Source organism: Carcharodon carcharias, chromosome 2 (assembly GCF_017639515.1).
Source record: "Carcharodon carcharias isolate sCarCar2 chromosome 2, sCarCar2.pri, whole genome shotgun sequence".
In the NCBI taxonomy this organism is placed as follows: Eukaryota; Metazoa; Chordata; class Chondrichthyes; order Lamniformes; family Lamnidae; genus Carcharodon; species Carcharodon carcharias.
This window is the reverse complement of record NC_054468.1, coordinates 184,118,498-184,138,356: the sequence shown is the minus strand read 5'-3', so window position 1 is coordinate 184,138,356 and position 19,859 is coordinate 184,118,498.

The window sequence follows — 19,859 nt, the reverse complement described above, 5'->3', positions numbered from 1 at the left end:
GTAGGACTTCCTTCCCAGATGGGAATGGAAGTCTCACCCTTAGCCAATTAACACCACGCTGAGCATTAAATGGTTGCAGGGTAGCCAGCATCAGCAGGGATTTGTTCCCCATCGACTCTTCGGGTGGCAGAGTGGGAAGCCCCACCACACAAAAAAACCTGCCCTATGTTGCAATTCAATGATTCGCAGGTTTATACAGGGTTTCTTTCACATTACTCAGAGCTGAGTAATTTATCAAAAGTTAGCTGTCAATATTTGTACAATGATTCAGAATAAAGAATTCTTTATGAATCATAACTAACGTCAATATAGACCAAAAATATGATACCAGAAAGTAAACAGTACAAATAAAGCAGAACAAGAAACTAGACCTTTTCAGCAACAAAGTCAACACGTGCCAGACACAAACCACAGAATTAGATAGCGTTTACTGCACAGAAACAAGCCATTCGGGCTCACTAGGTCTATGTGGTGGGGAGGCAATGTGGTAATGTCGCTAGACTAGTAACCTAGTCTGGAGACCTGGATTTGAAACCCTCCATGGCAGGTGATGGAATTTGAATTCAAAAAAAGTCTAATGATGACCATGAAACCATTGTCGATTGTTGTAAAAACCCATCTGGTTCATTAATGTCTTTTAAGGAAGGAAATCTGCTGTCCTTATCTGGTTTGGCCTCCATGTGACTCCAGACCCACAAGAAATGTGGCTGACTCTTAAATGAACAAGGGCAATAAATGCTGGCCTAGTCAGTGATGCCTACATCTCATGAATGAATTTTAAAAATGCCAGTGTTTATGCTCCACTCTAGCCTCCTTCCACCCTACTTCATCTAACCCACTCAGCATAATTTTCTATTTCCTCCTTCCTTCTCCACTTAACTAACTTCCTCTTAAATGCACTTATGTTGGCTGCTTCAACTATTCCATGTGGAAGCAAATTCCGCGTTCTAACCACTCTTTGAGTAAAGAGGTTTCTCCTGAGTACCTTATTTCTTAGTGACTATTTCATAATTGTGACCCTTCATTTTAGATTCCCCACAAACAAAGATTTTTTTTTTACATCTACCCTATCAAGCTCCTTCATAATTTTAAAGACAGATCACCTCTCAGCCTTCTCAATTCTAGAGGGAAGAGCCTCAGCCTGCTCATCCTTTCTTGATTGTTACAGCCTCTCAGGTCTGGAAAATCTTTATTGCACCTTCTACAGTACCTGAACATTCTTTTTATAGCTCTGGAGATCAGGACTGTGCATCATACTTTCAAGTATGGTTTAACCAAGGTTCCATGCAAGGTTAACATAATTTTTCAGCTTTTCAATTTTGTTCCTCAAGAATTAACCTCCAGCGTTTTGTTTGCATTTTCTGTAGCCTTAACTTGTGTTCCTGCTTTTGATGGTTTGTGAATCTGCACCCCAAGTCCTCTTTGCTCCTCTGCTCCATTTAGACTCTTAGGGGGAAAGATTGAAGCACTACTTCAAGCAGGACCACACAAATATATGTCAATTCCTTGCAGCAGAAAGCACCATGAGCTGCAACCTCCTTGACCCAGATGGTATTCTTCAATGATATCAATAGACCCAGCTAGGCAGATAGCAGCTCGTGACACTGTCTGACCCCAGGGAATTGACATAACTCTGCATAGTGCCACTTGGAGTGGCACAATGTGAACAAATATTTCCCCCTTATTTTGCAAAGAATATGTAACTTCATTGCTCCTACCTAAATCCACCACCTCACATTTACCAATATTGAAATTCCATGTCGATAGCTGTAAAATAATTAGCGTGGGAACAAGAAATCAAGAAGAATGAGTATAAGAAAAGTATAACAGAGGAACAGCATGTAAGCAGTAAAGTGATCTAGTGATTATGATTGATAAATCTAAAAAGCTGTGAGCCTAGCGCTTAGCTGTAGTAAAAACTCAAATTAAGTGCTGTGGTGCACTATCAAAGGGGTGAAACTCAAGTCAAAGGGAGTTGAGCATAAATCTCTGCAGTGATTCACCTTCTCATCTGCTATAACTTTGGTGGAAAACCCACAGAAATCCCAAAAAAGTGGCAGAAATGTTTGTGTTGCTTTTTCTGAGGGTTCTGCAGCTCTCTGACTAAAGTTACAGCAAACAAGCAGGAGAACTCCAGCTGAAATTTGCCACACAATAAAAATATAAGAAAAACAAGCAGGAGAAGACCATATGGCCCCTCAAGCCTGTTCCCCCATTCAATACGATCAGGACTGATCTTGGGCTACAACTCCAGTTTCCCGCCCGCTCCCCATATCCCTTGATTCTCTGAGAGACCAAAAAGTGTTCACAACCTTAAATATATTCAATGACGGTGCATCCACACCCTTCTGGGGTAAAGAATTTCAAAGATTCACAACCGTTTGTGTGAAGAAATTTCTCCTCATCTCAGTCCTAAATGATCGGCTGCTTATCCCTGTGCCCTATGTTCTAGCTTCCCCAGCCAGGGGTAATAACCTCTCAATTTCTATCCTGTCAAGACCCTTGAGTCTTTATGTTTCAATAAGATCACAACTCATTCTTCTAAACTCCAGAAATTATAGATCCAATTTACTTAGCCTCTCATCATAGGACAACCCTGTCATCCCACAGACCAATCTAGTGGACCTTTGCTACACTGCCTCCAATGCAAGTATACCCCCCTTAAATAATGGAGACCAAAACTGCACACAGTATTGCAGGTGTGGTCTCACCAAAGCCCTGTACAATTGTAGCAAGGCTTCTTTACTCTTGTACTCCAATCACATTGTAATAAAGGCCAAAATATCATTTGCTTTCCTAATTGCTTGCTGTACGTGCTTGCTAACATTTACAGGTTTCATACCTTCTGAAAAATATTCTGCTTTTCTATTCTTATGATCAAATGGAATAACCTCACACTTGCCCACATTATACTCCACCTTCCACCTTGCTGCCCGCTCACTTAACCTGTCTATATTTCTTTACAGCCTCTTTGTCTTCTCCTCACAGATTGCATTCCCACGTAGCTTTGTGTCATCAGCAAACTTAGATACATTATTCTCTGTCTGTTTGTCTAAGTAAGTAATATAGATAGTAAATGGCTGAGGCCCCAGCTCCTTAGGGTTTGTTGGATTTTAGTCCCTTGAGTTTCTCCAGTACTTTTTCTCTGCTGATGTTACTTACCCCTAGGTTACCCATTACTTCTGGTATGTAACTTGTGTCTTCTACTGTGAAATATTTGTTCAATGTCTCTGCCATTTCCTCATTCTCCTTTCTCTGCCTCTAAGGGACCAATGTTTACTTTAGCTACTTTCTTCCTTTTTATACACTTGTAAAGGCTCTTTAAGGGGTAATGCTGTGATTCCACACTTTCATGAGCAGCTACAATAGGGCAACAACATCATTAACCCTGATGCTCTGAACCACATTTCTCATTAGAGTTACAGATTCTTTAATTCATTAAAGAAAATAACAAACAATAATGACAACTTGTTATACATTTCCCCAAAATCAATTTTTATATTCCTGGTTATGTTACTCATACTTATTAATATTACTGTGCAAACAATGATCATATCCAATGTGAAGTACCATTTTTAATTCTGGTCATCTCATCATAAGAAGAAACAATTTCCCTCAAGATAGCACAAAGGCAAGTGACAAAGATGTAAATTTGAGTCTTTCATTGTTGGTGTGCTTGCAGTTCTTATTCTTCAATAGTGTCGACAGCATAGATTTTGCTTTTGAAATCATTAGTATATCTCAATAAGAACACCAGGAAAAACTGTAATTGTTTTTTCCATTTAGCTTTTCTAATAATGAAATACAAAGTTAGTTGGATTGAATATAATGAACACAGTCTCAACATTTTCAATTGTTCCCATGTTCCAAATAGGGATAAAAACTGGCAGGATAATTTAGAGAATTTGTCTGACGAAACAGCTGGTTAGATGCAGAATGAGGAATTACATACAGAGGAGTATGGAGAAGGCAGGACCAGAGACAGAGAGGAAGCGTGGGGAAATCTATAGCAAGTTGTCATTATGGTTTGTTATTTTCTTTAATTAATTAAAGAATCTGCAACACTTGCAAGAAATGTGGCTCAGGGCATCAGGTCAATGATGTTATAGCCCTATTGTAGCTGCTCACGAAAATGTGGAATCACAGCATTACCCCTTAAATTCATAGTCCATATACAAACTCCCATTACAAGTCCTTGGCAGATGCTGTTGTCTTACAAAACTTGCGTTAAAATCTAGTAACTGCAATTATAACAGGACAATAGGAAATAATGATTGCAGATACCAGGTTTGTATAGAACTACGTGTTTGACATGAACAGTCAGGCTTTAAAGGGCACTGACTGCATTTTTATATTGTGGACAAAAGTCATCATTACTTCTGGGTTCTTTCTTCAATGCTTTCCAGGGCTCTTACCTTCTGATGTGGCTGCTCTGATTTTGAATACTGTTGCACACTGTTTTGGGAATCCTTTCAATATTAGGTGACCTGACCATAGTGTGCTCATAATTGAAACAGCCACAACGACTGAAGGTAGGAGTCCATGAGCAGCACTAAGGAGAAAGTCCATGTGATGGTTAAGGGGAGAAAGAGTAGCGCTGAGAAAAGGAGAGGTGAAGAGAAAAGGGGAAAAGCTGTGGGGAAGAAAGGGAAGAGAAAAGGAAAAGACAGCTGCTTCAAGAGAAGCTCTGGGAGGCTGGAGAATAAGGAGGATGTCAATATTAACTGAAGAGCCGGAGAGATTGATAGCACAATCTTAGAAGAAATCTAGTAGACACATGGGGTTTTAAAGGAGTGGCTGTAATGATAGTGGATGCATTGGGTATAATCTTCCTAAAATCCCTATATTCCAAAAAGGTCCCAGCAAATTGGAAAACTACAAATTTAACACCTCTATTCGAGAAAGGAGGGAGACAGAAAACAAAAAACTATAGGCCAGTTAGCCTAATATCTGACATTGGGAAAATGCTGAAATCCATCTTTAAGGAAGTAGTAGCAGGACATTTAGAAAATCATATTACAATCAAGCAGAGTCAACATAGTTTTATGAAAGGGAAATCATTTTTAAAAACTTTATCAGAGTTCTTTGAGGAAGTAACTAGCAGGGTGGATGAAGGGGAATCAGTAGGTGTGGTTTATTTGAATTTCCAAAAGGCATTTGATAAGGTGCCGTGTAAAAGTTACCACACAAGATAAGAGCTCATGGTGTTGGGGATGATATGAGTTTGCATGGATAGAGGATTAACTAACCAATAGGAAACAGTGAGTCGGGATAAATGGGATATTTTCAGGTTGGAGTGCCACAAGAATCAGTGCTGAGGACTTAACTATTCTTGATCAATATTAATGATTTAGATGAAGGGACTAAGTGTATTGCAGCCAAAGTTGCTGAGTGTACAAAGAGAGGTAGGAAAGCAAGCTGTGAGGAGGACACAAAGAGTCTGCAAAGGGATATACCATGGCATCCATCCATCTCAGGAGGTGCCAGACTGCACCCAGTGTGCATGTCACTTCTGAATTGAACATTGCCTGTTATGGCTGCAGAGGCCAATGTGTGAGTGGCAGTCCCTTTTGCAGCTGGCACAAATGAATAGTGTTGACCCAGGGTTGACTGATGTTTTTTCTTTCCGGTGGGCTCTCTTTTCCACCATCTGGTCATATTTTTCGGCCTCTTCTTTTTCTACACCTTTCCTGACTGCTTGTGTCCAAGCACTCCAGTCAGCAGCGAGGACTTCCCATGCATCGACTCCGATCCAGGTCAACTTGAGATCTCACTTACAGACATCCTTGTATCACAGATGTGAGTGACCTGTTGGTCTCGTGCCAATAGCAAGTTCGCTATAGGCATGTCTTTGAGAATGCAGCCAGCATCAATTTGACTCATGTGACCCAGCCCACAGAGTTGCCACTGAGTTAAGAGGGCAAACATGCTTGGGATCCTGCGCACTGTTGTATTTCCATGTTCAGCACTCTGTCCTGCCATGAGATGACTAATATTCACCTGAGGCAGTGGAGGTGGAAGCTGTTTAGTCACTTTTCTTGTTTTGTATAAGTTGTCCATGCTTCACTACTGTAAAGGAGGCTGCTGAGGACACAAGCCCAGTACACACGGAACTTCGTATTTTCGGTTAGTTTACTGTTGGTCCACACCCGACTTTTCCGGCCTTGGCAACCCTGGTGCTGATTTTGGCATCAAGGGACAGGTTGCTGGTAATTGTTGGTCCAAGCTATGTGAGGCTATCAACGACCTCCAGAGTGAGGTTGTCGATGTTGATGGAAGGTGGAGTCTCTACGTCCTGGCCCATAACTTTGGGCCTCCTGACGCTGATTGTCAGATCTAACCCCTTGAAGCCCCAGGAGAACCGATCTATAAGCTGTTGCAAATTAACTTCAGATGGGATGCCAGCATGCTGTCATCAGCAAACAGCAACTCACAGACTAAAACATTATGCACTTTGGTTTTTGTGTGCAGTCTTGCCAAGTTGAACATCTTGCCATTAGCTCTGGCATGCTGGTAGGCACACTCATTTGAGTTGCCAAAAGCATACAATAGCAGTGTGACAAATATATGCCAAAGGGAGTTGGCACCAGGACACAGCCCTGATTTACCCCACTGCGGATCTTATAAACATCTGATGTTGTGCCATTGTAACTGATGGAACTGTGCATGTTTTGATGAAAGAAGAAATGGCACCCAGGAGTCCAGGAGGGCAGCCTGTCTTCCACAGCAGTTTAAAGCGTCCATCTCTGTTGACAAGGTCACAGGCCTTGATGAGGTCTATGAAGGCAATGTAGAGTGGTCTGCGCTGTTCACAGCATTTCTCCTGTAACTGCTGAAGTGAGAAAATCATGTCAATTGTCAATCTGGTCTGGTCGCACCTGAGGAGAGAGAAACAGAGTCAACAATTCAAATCCATATGACTCTTCTTCAGCTTGTTCTGACCTATTTTTGAATACTCAGAAAATTTGGCACAATACAGTTGGTCTCTTCATCTGTACCATTAATATAGATCATAAATCGTCCCTGGCACCAATAGCTCTGAAGAAGAGTCATATGGACTTGAAATGTTAACTCTGTTTATCTCTCCACAGATCCTGCCTGACCTGCTGAGTTTTACCAGCATTTTCTGTTTTTATTTCAGATTTCCAGCATCCACAGTATTTTGCTTTTATCAACTATCAATCTGCCAGCTCTGAAGCTACACTGAGACTCAGGGAAGGTGCATCATGCCAGGGTCTGCAATTTGGTGAGGGCAACATGGGGAAAGACCTTCCCCATGATACTTAACAAGGAGATGCCTCGGTAAGGCAGTTGTAGTCATTGCAATCCCCTTTGTTTTTGTACAAGGTGACCATTTTTGCATCACACGGATCTTGAGGCACAAATCTTTTCTTCCAGCACAGACATGAAAATTCACTGAAATGCAGCAGGGCTGGATTTCCACTTTTGATGATTTCAGGTGAATGCCATCATTTCCTGAGGCCACTGGCAAGATGGTCAATGGCCTTGCTGAACTCTACTCTGGCAGGCTCATTGTCCAGCTCCTCCCTGACAGAAAAGTCTGGAATGGTGCTGAGATCTTCTTCACTGATATGTTTGCCATTGTGTAGAGTGCGAAGTCATGATCCTCTCGCCTTTCCATCTGCTTGCTGGGTTCAGTGATGATCATCCTTATCTTTGTCTTCAAAGGAACTGAATTGGTTGCTGCTGAGACAATTACTTTATTAATTTTTATTAGAATTCTTAAAAGAATTAACAATACATTTTAGGGCCGAGCTTTCCATTCTGGAGACTAAGTCCAGTGGCAGGTGGGAAAGTTGATGTGATTCCCCCTGGGCAGTGGAGAAGATGGCAAGTGTGAGTTACCACATCCCTAGACAAGGCACCTGCAACATTGTCTTTTGCTCATCTCCATGTATGATCTGCATCTTCTGTAGACCTTTGGTCTTGCCAAATGTCTTTGTGGATTTTGCGCCTCCTCGGGATTATCTGGGACTTCCCAGGGCCCCACCCACTCTTGCTTCTCAGGGCGATGGTCTTCCCTGAGCTGTGCCAATTAGTGACAGGCATTTCTCCTCCTCATTCTAATCACAGCTATCAACAAGTCAGCGTTGCTTGCAGACTGCATTCTCCACTCCTCCTTGTATCTGTGAACAGATACAATTGAACAATCAATGGTAGTTTCCCCTAAAATGGTCTCCTTCCATCTCCAAGCTAGGAATCCATTCTCAAGTCCATAACCTGCCCTCAGTCTGTACATGACATCCCCAGGCCACCCCTTGCAGGCTGATTATATCCTGGGTATTGACAGGTGGCTTAGCATCCCCCTCAGACGTAACTGTACATTCACAGTGATGGTTTTCATTAAGTTCAATAGATCCATGTGCTATAAGCCTCAGTCAGGCTATTGTCAATTCACCTCCAGTAGCCTAACCAATAACTATCAATACCCAAGCCTTGTACTTATGTCATGACAGTAAGCATGATGCCTTGTAAGCCATGACCACTAGAATGGGAACATTGAGGCTTGTAGTGTCCATTTAGCTTCTGTGAGCAGCCATGGCCCTTGATTGTTTGATCCTCCTTCTCTTTTTACATGCCTCTGTCAGGGTCAAAATCCTGGAACTCCCTCCCTAACAGCACTGTGGGTGTACCTACACCACATGGACTGCAACAGTTCAAAAAGGCAACTCACCACCACCTTCTCAAGGGCAACTAGGGATGGGCAATAAATGCTGACCCAGCCAGCGAAGTCCGCATCCCATGAATGAATAAAAAAAAGGAACACACAGCCATTAAGACTAATTGCACTGAAGCACCAAAACTTAGGATTTTCACCTGAATGTGCACCATTATTAAAGGAACCAAGCTCATTCATTATGTATTAGACCCCCAAGGTCAGCACTCAGTTGAACCATGCTCTCCATGGTTATCGTAGGAAATTAATTGGTTGCCCTTTCAATTGGCTGAATTGTTGTCCTGAACTCTTCCCACATGCCCTGAGACCCCCCCATATTGATTTTTTCAAGCTCGATTTTCTAACTGTGTCACTCATCAGTGATTGTGAACATGGTGCTCATCACTTTTGTAAGTGGGACCAGCTTCCAACCTCCCCCATCACCCTTCAACTTCCCCCTCCATAGTCAGTGCCTCCTAATTCCCATTCTTTCTGTCACTATCCAGCCTATCTCTGTTACCCTTGATCCCACCATTGTACATGTCAATATTCTTGTTCTCCCCACCGAGCCCTTCAATGTTGATGTCCTCATGTTCTTTGTTGGCCTGACCCCTTGCCTTGTTGAGGCCATATGCACACTTACTTTTCGGGAACCCTCCCCACTCCATCCCCACCACCACAACCTCTGAGATCCAATACACCCCCCATGACATTTCAGCTACCAACATACAGAATACAGATGTCTCCCATGAATGTTACTGTGCCCTTTGCCTCATGACTCGAACCCCTAAAGCAAATGCCTTAGGTGACTGACCACACCCTACACACCATTCTGTGCATGACCATCACTGCCCAGAGAGGTCTTCTCCTGACCTAGGTTGGGAACAAGGCATGCATGCCATGCAGAGCTCTCTAACATGGCCCATACAGACCCAGGACAGTCTCTGAAATATGTCCCCGACAGCGTGGCCTCAGCCGCAGGATAGTCTCTGAACATTCCCCAAACAGTCCTCTAACCTTTGCACCCAAACAGTTTTTCACTCCATAAGACCATAAGACATAGGAGCAGAAATTAGGCCATTTGGCCCATCGAGTCTACTCCGCCATTCAATGACGGCTGATATGTTTCTCAACCCCATTCTCCCTGTAACCTTTGATTCCCTTACCAATCAAGAACCTATCTATCTCAGTCTTAAATACACTCAATGACCTGGCCTCCACAGCCATCCACTCTGTTCCTTGATTGCCCCCCCAACCCCCCCACCGCCTCCTCCCCCCGCAAACCCCCCCCACCCCCCACCCCACCCCCACCCGCCTTGTCCCCTCTCGTCTTCCCCACCTCCCCAATCCTGCCTTCATCTCACTCCTCCCTGCTGGTCATGCCTTCCATGCCTAACCTTGGCACAGCTTGTGCTACAGACACCCAATATTTAGCAGTTACATTGTTAAAGGAAGGCGAAGGCAGTGTCTACTGACCTCCAAGCTCTGGATGAAGTGAAGCTCACCAGGTGAGTCCAATTATATAGTCATAAAATAGACCATTTTAATTATCCGCTGGCAGGGCACTTAATTTGGAGCAGGAATGTGATTCTGGCGAATTAATGAGCATTCATGACATGCACATAGGTCCCCGACATAGCTCAGCAGAAAACACGACCCGCCTTTATCTCACCTTGGGAATTAGGAAAGGGAGAACAAAATCTGAAGCTAATTTTCAGGTGACGGGAAACTGATATCTTCATTCATGCCAAATTTAGTACCCCTGCCCAACATGATTCCTGCTGCTGGCAGGAACTTCTGCACCTATCCTCTCCTGGATAGATTATTTATTTATGCTGAAAGGAAGAAATCTTAAAATAAAGTAAGGTAATAAAATCTCAAGTGGCAAATAGAGAGCAGTTGACAAAATGAAAATATTGCATCCTAGCCAGGATTTTAGAAATTAAATGTCTTTGTTCATTGTAGAATCCTAACTGCACAAAAATGCATCAAATTAAGTGTCAAAAAGTACCATCTAGATCATGAATCTTATGCCTTCAGAACTTATTCCACTATGTCACATTAGACCTAATTTCCTATTAGTCAATGTGCTTCGCAAGAAGTTTTGCCCTAGATTGTATTCCACTGATACTGTAATGTTTGTACATTATTGGTTCCTGTCAATCTAATTTAAGAATGATGGCTTTTGCTGCCAGTTTCCCTTAGCTTCATAGTAAATCTATTACATCACTTGAAATTATACTGACTTTTATAATTCAAACTGGGGAGTTTGATTCTCTGTCTTTATCTTTGTTTTCCAATACCTCCACGGCATCACCATCCCCCACCTCAATCTCTTTAATCTCCTCCAGCCTACAATCCTCCAGGACATCTGCACTCTTCCAATTCATGTCTCTTGAGCACCCCAACTTTAATCACCAGTGGTGGCCCTGCCTTCGCCTGTCTAGGCCATAATCTCTGGAACTCCCCTAAATCCTTCCTCCTCTCTTTCCTCTTTTAAATTAAACCTACCTCTTTAACCAAGCTCTGTCCTAACACCTTCTTATGTGGCTTGGTATCAAATTCTGTTTGATAATGTCCCTGTAAAATGCCTTGAAAAGTTTGGAAAGTTTTGTTATCGTGTTGTCAAAGGCACTATATAAAGGCAAGTTGTTGGTGTTCTTGTTGAGGCCATTCCTAGGAGTCACATTGATTTAAGGGAATTGGATTAAGTCATGAAAACTTCATAGCTGATTCACAGAAATGCCAGTCTCTTGAGATCTGAATTAAAATCAGGTCCATATAATATAAGCTTCACTCAGCTCTGCAAAAAACTTCACAATGTAAGGAATTAATTCTGTGGGAAGCATGGTGACTCAGTGTACTGATGCTCCACTGTTCTGTGCTATAGACCAAGGCAGGGATTCTGGTCTTGGCTCTGTTCTCAAAAAAATGGAATGAACAGAGGACAGGATTCCTGGTCTTGAGAAATGGAAAACAAGCAGGTGAGTTGAGTCACAGACAGGTATATTGCAGATCTGAATGGCTGACTCCAGAGTCGACTGGCAAAGGTGTGGGAGCAGACCATCTGATCATCCTTCTGGGAAATAGAAAGAGAATGGATGAAAATGTCAAACAAAGATTATTTTGAACAATGACTATATTATAGAAAAACACAAAGTCTTCTTTTCAACAGGCAGGGGGAGAACTCTGCATTGCTGTCACTCAGCTAATCTCTCTGACCAAAAACACCGTGTGTACATGACACTGCTTTGTTTATATGTCCTAATGTAAACCTTAACCTTTCACTTCGATGGTGTAACCTTTTAAAAGTATCCAGTGAGCTGTGTAAAGGCTCTTGTGATGCCATAGAAACACCAAGCAGTTAAAATAAAAAGGGAAAAGAAGAATAGACAGACTTGGAATGGTCACAAAAAAACAATTACATCAAGAGATTTAGCAACATGAACGCAAAGCAAAGCCAGAGATTAAAGCGTCTTTCCATCCCGTTCATTGTTTTGACATGGTTACTGCTGCTGTGCTGTTACAAAAGTTGAAAATCAAGTTTAGCCTCTTGATGTCATATGTACCTATCTGTGAAGCTTACTCTAGCACTAGCTGAGGATGTCACGGGTAGTGTCAAGACATGGCAAACAGGAGGTTCTTTAAATGTTACAGAACAGAACCAGGTCATCCTTCCTCTTAATTCACATTCTATGATTAATATTGTTCTTGTTGTCAAAGCACTGATCCCCATCAGTGAAGGTAATGATTGTATATTACACATGGGTGTAATCCACATGGGTGTTTTCCTTGGCACCAGGAGGAAAAAACACCAGTCGACCTCGGGCTAATGCTATTCATCTTTGCCAGCTGCGGCAGGGACTGCCACACACAAATCGGCCTCTACAGCCATGACACGCGATGTTCAGTACAGAAGCGGCATACACCCTGGGCACAGTCCATCATCTCCTGAGATGGACAGATGTCAATAGATCACGCATGGGTAAAACAGTAAACTTGTTGGCTAGTATTGCTATGGCAACACCATGAAAACAAATCAGGAGAGTGTCCTAAGAGTGCAACATGCACAAGAGTTTGTGGAAAAGGATATGGGAGTAAATCCTCAAAGTAATACCAGAAACGGACACTTTAGTGTTCTTGGTGTGTTGTTCCTGTTTCAGGTCATTGCATCCAATACTCTAATTGTAAGAAAGAACAAAAATTACTGTCTCAAGTTGGACTGTTGACAAGTTCAGCATCCTACCCGACCATAAGCTGAACTTCCAAATCATATCCTTTCAGTCACAAAGACCACCTCGTTCCATATCCATAGCACTGTTCATCTCCACTCCTGCCTTAGCCCATCAGCTGCTGAAACCCTATCCATGCCTTTAGTCATCTCCAGCCTTGATTATTCTAATGCTCTTCTGGCCAGCTTCCTGTCCTCCATGTCAACCTAAGATAAATTCAGGCCATACAAACTTTTGCTGCATACGTCCCATCCTGCTCCAAGTCCTTCTGAGCCATCACTCGTGTCCACATGGATAGACATCAGCTCCCGGTTCCATATGAATATGCGAATTTGGAGCAGAAGTAGGCCATTCGGCTGCTCGAGCCTGTTCTGTCATTCAATAAGATCATGGCTGATCTGTTTGTGTTTCAAGTTCTACATTCCCATCTAACCCCGTTAACCTTTGATCCCTTTGCCTAACAAGAATCTACCTACCTCCACCTTAAAAATATTCAATGCCCCTATCTCCACCCTCTTCTGAGGCAGAGAATCCCAAAGTCCCCCAATACATCCAATTTTAAACCTTGATGCTTATTTTAAGTCCCCCTCTCTGTAATCTCCTCCAGCAGGAACCCTATCCCCCTCCTCCCCATTCTTCATTCTTATGACTCCGACCTTTAATGTCTGCCCCCACATCACTTTACCACTACTCTGGAATTCCTTCCTTATACCCCTCTGCCTCTTCTCTCTCATTTAAACCCCCTCTAAAATCCATTTTCTTTGACTATACTTTCGCGCATCCCTCCTATTCTCTGTTTCGGGTTGCATTTTTGCCCGAAGTGCCTCGGATGTTTCCCCGTGTTGAAGCTGGTATAGAAATGCAAGTTTTGTCTTGTTTAAACTCTCAGGTGAGTATAAAAGCAGGGTAAAAAGTAGAAACATACATACATGCACAAAGATAAAAGAAACACTGCGAAATGACAAACACTTGAAGCACCGTGTTTGTAACTCTCCACGTGATAACATTAGGTGGCTCAATGTTTTCAATTAATATATTTTTCCGCACCGATTGCTAATAAATGAACAGTAATGACAACGATGATTTAATATCTGAAAATGATAAAACTCTCGCAATTGTGGGTCACGTCATGTATGGGTTCCTGGAACAGAATGCGCTCGCTGTTTTGAGGGAATTGTTATTCGAGTAATCAAATGGCCTGATTTACGATGTTAATCAACTTGCCTGTGCAATCACTATGGGATGTTTACAAGTAACGAAACTGACAAGAAGCTACTCAGCGCTCTGAACTACAGTGAGACAGGGCAGCAGTGCATTTTCCACAATGCCGAGCTACTTCTCGGAAGGCCGATTACTCATACTGCACCTAGCTCTTGTTTAATGTTAAAGCCGATCAAAGCTGATGTCATTTATTCCAGCGAAGGCAGCAGGATCCGTTGAAAGATAATAAAAATTGCATTGATCCCAAGGCAAGGCCGGGAACCAATGTTGTCACCGATTGGGCGGAAAGTGACAGCTAAAGCATTAGAATGCAGTTAAAAAACGACTTGCAGGCAGTGAGACCGTGTTTACTATAATTAGACCCCTATGAAATATTGCAAACGTACACAAAAATTAAAGACAGGAAAGTCAAAAATGAAGAAGTTTAAACACGAATAAACAGTAAAAATTCAGAGTTAGTGTCATACACGTCATTGCCACAACTGTGTCCAGATTTATCATAAGGCAACGACATCGATTGGTTTCGGAAACCACTTCTTTATAAAAAGCGGAATGTGAAAATTAATACTATTAGTATTATGTCAGCTGTATAGAATAACTCAGTTTCATCTCTGTTATTGTTTGCAAAGGTGCTCTGCTTTTCACTGTTGCCGTACAGATTGCATCAGAAGCTGCTGACTCACTGTGCTTGTGTTTCCACGTGATACTGACATTAGCCCTGAAACCACTAAATGTCAGATGACCCGCTGATAACTAATATTAATCACGCCATTGCAAACATATTGATTTTCTAGTGACATCCGAGCATTGTTTTAATAGGGCTATAGGATCATATTGAAACCAAGAAAGTATATTTCAATTTGATTGCGGTTTAGAGAATATTCACTGCAAAATGTTGTGATTATTTGGTTTTTAAAACTGCATTTAAATATTGCAGTGACAGAGTGAAGAACGCAAGAGGTTTAAGTGATGTAACAAACCTCGAAAGTGAGTCAGGAGCGCTCAAGACTGCTTCGATTCTATTGCGCCAAACTGAGTGAAGTTTAAGCAAAAGCTTTCCATACCAAACAGAATGTGCTCTGAGTGCCGTTATAAGATTGTTATTGGCTCAAAACTTTCAGAAGAGATGATGAGAGTATTTCTCCACTCATTGGAAATATCTCTTAGGACCAGAAAAGTACTCCTGATTTGTTTAGAAGTGTTTGTAAAGTAGCTTGTACACATTTTTTGATCCATTGACACGTCTGCCTATCATAAATAAAAACAGAAAATGCTGGAAAAACTCAGCAGATCTGACAGCATTTGTGGAGAGAGAAACAGAATTAACGTTTCGAGTCCGTATGACCCTTCTTCAGAGCGGCCAAGTGCCTATCACTTGGACTTCGGGGAAATGCTATATTTTAAATGACTACACGGCTACCAAGTACATTGATAACTTTATATTACCATGAGTACCATGTCTCAGCCCTTAATGTTCATTTTTTTTACATTTAAATAGAATTCTTTAAGATGTCTTGTTATCTCTCTTAGTATAAACGTTGGCCAGTGTAGCAATGAAGTCAAATAAATCAGAAAATTTTAATGTTTGATTTTAGGATTGTGTAGAATTAGTTGCTCTCAACTGCTGTTAGCAATTGGTCTATCCTGCATGGTGGCGTGGGTTAATTAGCATTCCTGCTTCTGAACATTAGAAGAGTGATATTTGCTGGTATTATGTTTTACTATGGGTCGCTTTATTCGTGAATCGGTTGCACGTTATCTGTCGGCAGGTGAGTCGATTGCAATACATTGCAGATGCAGAGATTAATATGAAATGAAGCACATACTATTTATTTACACAAACAACAGAGCACTAACATTACATGTGCTTCTTCAGCCAGACCCTACTCTACACTGACATTAACATGGTAGCCAGCACTACACAGCGGATTGGGACTTACAGTCACGTGGTCAATCTGCACACATTCTCTTAAAGGTGTATTACACCTCAGATTACCACAGCTGGAAAGTGATTGGGCAGAATTTTTAACTGACAAAGGGAAGGTGGGCTTGGGTTTGGGTGTGTGTGGGTGGGCAGGCGGGGTAAATAAAGTCACAAAAGTGGCATTACGACAGAAACCACACATGATCCCATCCACTTGGAGGTTTAACCAGTTTGTGTTTGCTGCTGAGTGGAAACCCATCCGCACTGAGCTGCTGGGTAATTCATTTCACTATTGAAATAGGCAATTAAATCAGGCTTCAACTCAGGATTGAACAGCAGGTGCACAGGTTTCCCAAGCTGTCTGGAACTCACCAGGCTCAAAAAGGGGAGAACACAATGGGGAGCTATTGAAACTGACAGGCTGGAAAGTGTTTAAACTGTGAAACTGGAGGGTTGCTGGCCTGAACATGTGGAAAGGCTTGTGCTCACAGCATTTGTTCAGAGAGCCAGCCTTCACTGCTAAGGAACATAGCAGCAGGAGTAGGCCATTCAGCCTGTTGAGCCTGCTCCACCATTCAATACAATAATGGCTAATCATCCACTTCAATACCTTTTTCCCACACTATCCCCATACCCCTTTATGTCATTGGTATTTAGAAATCTGTCAATCTTTGCTTTAAACATACTCAATGCCTAAGTTTCCACAGCCGTCTGAGGTAGAGAATTCCAAAGATTCACAACCCTCTGAGAAGAATTTTCTCCCCGTCAGGGGGGCTGAGTGAGAGCGGGCACAGGCAGGCGTGCAGATGATCGTGGGCAGCGATTGGCTGCATGCCGCCATTTTATGTGGGTGGGCCAATTAAGACCCGCCCAGCGTGATGCACACCTGGAAGAGCTCAATGCTACCTGTGAAGGCTGGGGGGTGAGTTAGGCTGAGTCAGGGCCTGTTCTCTTTCGCACATGCAGAGATCTCCCTGAGGCACAGAGCAACCTCAGGGGAATTAGTTTGATTTTGAAAAATTTAAATAAAGAAGAAACATTTTTTTAACACATGTCCCCTCATGTGACAGTGTCACATGAGCTGGGACATGTCTATGAATTTTATTAAAAATTTTTGTTAAAGTTTAAAAATCTTCATGAAACCTCATCCCGCCCATGGATGAGGTTTCATGATAAATGCGAAGTCTGCCTGGGCTCTGCTTGCCTGCCAACCTTAAGGTTAGACGGGCAGATCTGTTAACTATTTTAATTGATAATTAAATGGCCTTAACAGGCCTTTGACAGTTCAGTGGGTGCACAGCCGACTCCGGTGTGCGCCCGCCAAACCAAAAATCAGAATGACGCGCGGTGACATCAGGACACATGCCTGACGTCACAGCGAGTCATTATACACGTTGGCGAGCGGGGCCTGCCCCTGCAATCTGACCCAAAGATTCTGACCCCTGAGTAAAGAAATTTCTCCTCATTTCAGTCTTAAGTGGCTTCACCCTTATTTTGAAATTGTGTCCCCTGGTTTTAGACTCCCCAACCAGGGAAACACCTTGGCTGTATATGCTCTATTGATCTCTTTAAGTATTTTGTAGGTCTCAATGAGATCACCTCTCATTCTTTGAAACTCTAGAGAATACAGGCCCAGTTTCCCCAAACTCTCCTCATATGACAATCACGCCATCCTGGAAACAAGTCTGGTGAACCTTCGTTGCACTCCCTCCATGGCAATAATATCCTTCCTAAGGTAAGGGGACCAAAACTGCACTCAGTACTCCAGGTGCGGTCTAACCAAGGTTCTTTTTTAAAATTCATTCATGGAATGGCATCGCTGGCTAGGCCAGTATTTATTGCTCATCCCTAATTGTCCTTGAGAAGGTGGTGGTGAGCTTCCTTCTTGAACCGCTGCAGTCCATGTGGTGTAGGTACACCCACAGTTCTGTTAGGGAGGGAGTTCCAGGAATTTGACCCAATGACAGTGAAGGAACGACGATCTATTTCCAAGTCAGGATGGTGAGTGGCTTGAAGGGGAACTTCCAGGTGGTGGTATTCTCATATGTCTGCTACCCTTGTCTTTCTAGATGGTAGCAGTCATGGGTTAGGAAGGTGCTCTTTAAGGACGCTTGCTGAGTTCCTGCAGTGCATCTTGTAGATGGTACACACTGCTGCCATTGTGCGTTGGTGGTAGAAGGAGTGAATGTTTGTGGATAGGGTGCCAATCAAACAGGCTGTATTGTGCTGGATGGTGTCAAGCTTCTTGAGTGTTGTGGAGTTGCATTCATCCAGGCAAGAGGAGAGTATTCCATCACACTCCTGATCTATGCCTTTTGGTGGTGGAAAGACTTTGGGGAATCAGAAGGTGGGTTACTCTCCACAAGACTCCTAGCCTCTGACCTGCTCTTGTGGCCACAATATTTATATGGCTAGTCCAGATCAGTTTCTGGCCAATGGTAACCCCCAGGATGTTGACAGTGGGGGATTCAATGATAGTAATGCCATTGAATGTCAAAGGGCGATGGCTAGATTCTCTCTTGTTGGAGATGATCATTGCCTGGCACTTTTGTGGCACAAATGTTACTTGCCACTTATCAGCCCAAGCCTGGATATTGTCCAGGTCTTGCTGCATTTTGACATGGACTGCTTCAGTATCTGAGGGGGTCCCAAAAGGTGCTGAATATTGTGCAATCACCAGTGAACATCCCCACTTCCAACCTTATGCTGGAAGGAAGGTCATTGATGAAGCAGCTGAAAATGGTTAGGCTGAGGACACTACCCTGAGGAATTCCTGCAGTGATGTCCTGGAACTGAGATGACTGACCTCCAACAAGCACAGCCATCTTCCCTTAAGCTAGGTATGGCTCAAACCAGCAGAGAGTTTTCCCCTGATTCCCATTGACTCCAGTTTTGCTAGGGCTCCCTGATGCCACACTTGGTTAAACGCTGCCTTTATGTCAAGGGCAATCACTCTCACCTCACCTCCAGAGTTCAGCCCTTTAGTCCATGTTTGAACCAAGGCTGTAATGAGGTCAGGAGCTGAGTGACCCTGGCGGAACCCAAAATGAGTATCAGTAAGCAGGTTATTGCTAAGCAAGTGCAGCTTGATAGCATTGTTTATTATCCCTTCCATTACTTTACTGAAGATGGAGAATAGAATGATGGGACGGTAATTGGCTCAATTGGATTTGTCCTGCTTCTTGTGTACAGTACATACCTGGGCAATTTTCCACATTGCCAGGTAGATGCCTGTGTTGTAGCTGGATTGGAACGGCTTGGCTAGGGGCACGGCAAGTTCTGGAGCACAAGTCTTCAGTATTATTGCCAGAATATTGTTAGAGCCCATAGTCTTTGAAGTATCCAGTGTCTCCAAGCATTTCTTGATATCATGTGGAGTGAATTGAATTGGCTGTGTGGCATCTGTGATGCTCAGGACCTCTAGAGGAGGCTGAGATGGATCATCTACTCTGCACTTGTGGCAGAAGAATTTTGCAAACACTTCAGCCTTATCTTTTGCACTGATATGCTGGGCTCCCCTATCATTGAGGATGGGGATATTTAGTGCAGCCTCCTCCTCCAGTGAGCTGCTTAATTGTCCACCACCATTCATGACTAGGTGTGGCAGGACTGCAGAGCTTAGACCTGATCTGGTGGTCATGGAATTGCTTAGCTCTATCACTTGCTGCTTATGCTGTTTGGCACACAAGTAGTCCTATGTTGTAGTTTCACCAGGTTGACACCTTTTTTTTGGTAAGCCTGGTGCAGCTCCAGGCATGCCCTCCTGCAATATTCATTGAACCAGGGTTGATCTCCTTGCTTGGTG